Here is a 3,753-nt window from a genome sequence, read left to right as displayed (position 1 = left end):
CTCTCGACTCTCTACCCCCTCCTCGCTCCCTCCCTTCCCCCCTCACCCTGACCATTTCCCCCCAATGCTCGGGTCCTGACCCAACTGTACAGCGCTTTGGGACGTCCTCCCGACGATTGTGATCCTATCAAGAGGAAAGTGTGGTCTCTCCAAGAATATAACTCGCTACATGATAGCCATGGCAACGGCGGATCTACTGATTGTCATTTCAGATGTGTTGTTGGAATAAATTAATATTCTGTTTTTCCCATTAAATTTCTTATCCTATACCCCAGTGTGTAGTTTTACGGTTGTGTTGATATCTACAGCTGTCCACTTCTCTGTCTGGTTCACTGTTGCTTTCACTTTCGACCGATTTGTAGCTATTTGCTGCGAAAAGTTGAAACCCAAATATCGCACAGAGAGAACGGCCACAGTGGTTATTGTAACTCTGTCAGTTTTCAGCTGTTTAGTGAGCATTCCCTGGTAATTTACATTTGAACCTTATGTTATACTTCACGATATCCAGTGGTACTGTGTCTCCAAATCAAACTATTATACCTTGTCCGCCTGGAAAGCGTTTGAAACGCTTCACTGCGCTTTTGGTTCTCTGTTTGCTTTTGGTCTGATTTGTCTGTTCAATGCTCTGATTATCAGACACATTCTGATGGTCAGTAAAGTTCACAGGAGGCTTCGGATTCAGATAACTGCTGGGAAAGCAATTGATCCAGAGTTGGAAAACCGCAGAAAATCCATCGTTTTACTCTTCGCCGTATCAGGCAGTTTTATACTGTTCCGCATAACAAATGTTATATATTTTTTGAAATGGCAACTTTCCAATTATATTCTCTGCGAAACGTTTGTCGACCACATGCGATGTCATGCTTGAAAAGGTTAGCTTTACCAACTCCTGTATTTATGCTTTGACTCAAACTAAGTTCAGAGAGGAGCTCAAGAACGGTTTAATTTATCGATTTAATATCATTGCTAAATTAATGGGGAAACATCACAAACGCAGGATAAGAAAGGATTTGGGTTCACCCGCTAACATACTGAAAAGCTCAACAACCATGCAATCCTGACATCATTACGAGCAGCTATCATTTATGCACTGTTTCCTTTCAAGTAGAATAACTATCTGCAACGTTTAAGCTCCTGCTCTGTGAACCATTAACATTGAAAGTCTGTTAACTTGTGGTGTTGGAATGTTTGATTGTGGATCAAATGAGATTTTGTATCGCAAATATGTTACGAGAAATTCTTAATATGCTCATTGCCGTTCTCCAAGTAACTGTTTTATATATATTGGCAAGAATTTTTTTTGTAGAATGTGTATTAAATAAAATATATGGAGGTCCGATAATAAAAGTAATTCTTGCATTTGATACAGCATCTTATTGCGTCTTCCAAACGTCTCAAAGCGGTTCACAGGATATATTATAAAGTGGATTCATTGTGTAAGTTGTGGACGAAACGCAGCAGTCAATTACTCAAAAAGAGTATCCGACAATGTCATGGATTGAGTGACCAAATTATTATTAATATTTCTTGTCGGGGAGGATTATTACCGCCGCAACTGGGTTCCAACTTCGAGTAAACCAGTGAACAGGTAAACAGGCGAGTGGAGTAAGTAAATTTGTCTAACATTTCGGCCTTCCCCGAACAACCAAGATAAACAACAACATCGGCCGTCCTTGATTTACTTTTCTGTACTTCTGAAGTTTGGTCTTCAAGAATATGTGGTGCTGTGGTGAGGAGGAAGGATCAGTACAATGGCAATGAAAAGTATGATTTAAAATCTGTTTTGGGTGCAACCATTTTTCAGAATTTCAAGGAACAAGATTTCACACCGCAGATAATGATTAGCAGTGCATTTTTACATCGATATTTAGCGATAATTTAATGAACAACAAAGAGATTACATGTAAATGCGCCTTTCACGTCGGGAGGACATCCTACGGCCTGGATAGTGTGCAAAATTTCAGATCCGAGCTGGGGTCGGGGGGGGGGGGAAGGCACCTGGCGGATGGGGTGGGGTGGTCGATGACAAGGTCGAAGATTAGGATCTTGAGGCGGGGCTTGAAGGAGGCTAAGGAGGGGGTGAGGCGAAGTGACTGAGCCCGAACACCTCTGGTCCCTGCAGCCTCCTGCGGGGTGACAATGTCCCATCCGCCTCCTCTCTTCTCAGTGTCCGCATCTTGGCTGCCGCCCCAGACCCGAGCTGTTCCTGCCTCAAAATACCTTCCAACCTGCAACTCTCCCGTTCTGTCCTGCACTCTCTGAGCCCTCCCGCCTCTCTGCTTCACCCAAAAGCAGCAACTACACCGACTGCCCCATTCCCTACTACCGCCGCAAGCCACCCCGGACACTGATCCCCGGGGCTAACCTCTGCTCCCTCATCCGCACCTACACCCCCCTGCCAACTAACCCACATTCCCCTCCCATCCCTCACATCCCCCTGCCAACTGTGCACTCCATATTGGACTCCACAATGTCCCTTCAATTTCCAACAAGGCCCTGGCCGTCAGTGAATCTTCTTCGATGAGAACAGTGACATGATGGCACTTACAGAAACCTGGAACACCCCAAGTGTTACCTATCCCCCTCACTGAGACCACACCACCCGGCTACACGTACCACCATGCCCCACGCCACACCGTCGTGGCGGTGGTGTCGCCCTCATACCCAGGGCGTCAGTTGCCCTATAACCCCACTCCACAGGCTGGTTCTCTACTTTCGAACACGTTACCCTTTTCCACCCCACTCATCTCTCTCCGAAAATTCTCTTACTTTACCGCTCCCCAAAATTCTCTCCCACCTCCATCTATGATAACTCCACCCGCTTTGCTTTCCTCTGCCTCTACTTCGACCGCCTCATCATACTAGGCGACATGAACCTGCACTTCACCCCTTCCTGCTCCAAAACCTCAGACTTCTCCTCTCTCCTCTCCTCTCTCAAACTCTCCCTCCACCCATTCTGCTGCCCAAACCCACGGTCATCCGTTCGACCTGGTGCTCACCCTGGGCCTCAGGATCTCGGAGTCACCATCACTGACATGGCTATTTCTGACCACCATTTCGTCTCCATCAACTCCTATATCCCACTCCCCAATGCCTCCAAATCTACCGCCATCTACTACCGCCCATGGAAGAAGTTCTCCCCGCAATCCCTCTCCGCTGCCCTGGAATCCTCTGATCTCCTCGCACTCTGGCCCACATCACGCAACAAACCACTCCATGTACTCACTCTAGTCAAACCACATTCGACATCCTTGCCCCCGTCACCGGCTGAACTGCCTCCTATTCCTGATTCTCACCTTGGTTCACTGGCCACCTCCGCTTGCTTAAGAGTCAGGTGCGGTCTTTCGAATGCACTTGGCTCAATTCTGGCCGAACGGTCCACCGGCACATTTGTGTGCACCTCACGCTCCTCTATCGCCTCAGCCAAATCTTCCTTCTATTGAGGTTATTCCTATAGGCGAAGGCAATCCAAGGCTCCGCATCTACACCACTAATCGGCTGCTTCAACATCACCGACACACCATTCCTCTGACTCGAACTGCGAGATAATGCTGGACTTCCTCGAGTCAAAAATCAGCTACCACTGCCCTCTCCGCCATTGCCTCACCCCTCAGGTTGCCGAAACTTCACCAGATAATCATCACCGTAAGGCTTGATTACGAGAACTCACTCCTCATCGGCCTTCCCAACTCTTCCCTTCACAAGCTGCAGATCAACTAAAACACTGCAACTCGTGTACACTCACGCAGTCGG

The sequence above is a fragment of the Callorhinchus milii genome, unplaced genomic scaffold, assembly GCF_018977255.1.
Source record: "Callorhinchus milii isolate IMCB2004 unplaced genomic scaffold, IMCB_Cmil_1.0 Scaffold118, whole genome shotgun sequence".
Classification (NCBI taxonomy): Eukaryota; Metazoa; Chordata; class Chondrichthyes; order Chimaeriformes; family Callorhinchidae; genus Callorhinchus; species Callorhinchus milii.
The sequence above is the reverse complement of the archived record's forward strand: the minus strand, read 5'-3'. Positions refer to the sequence as shown.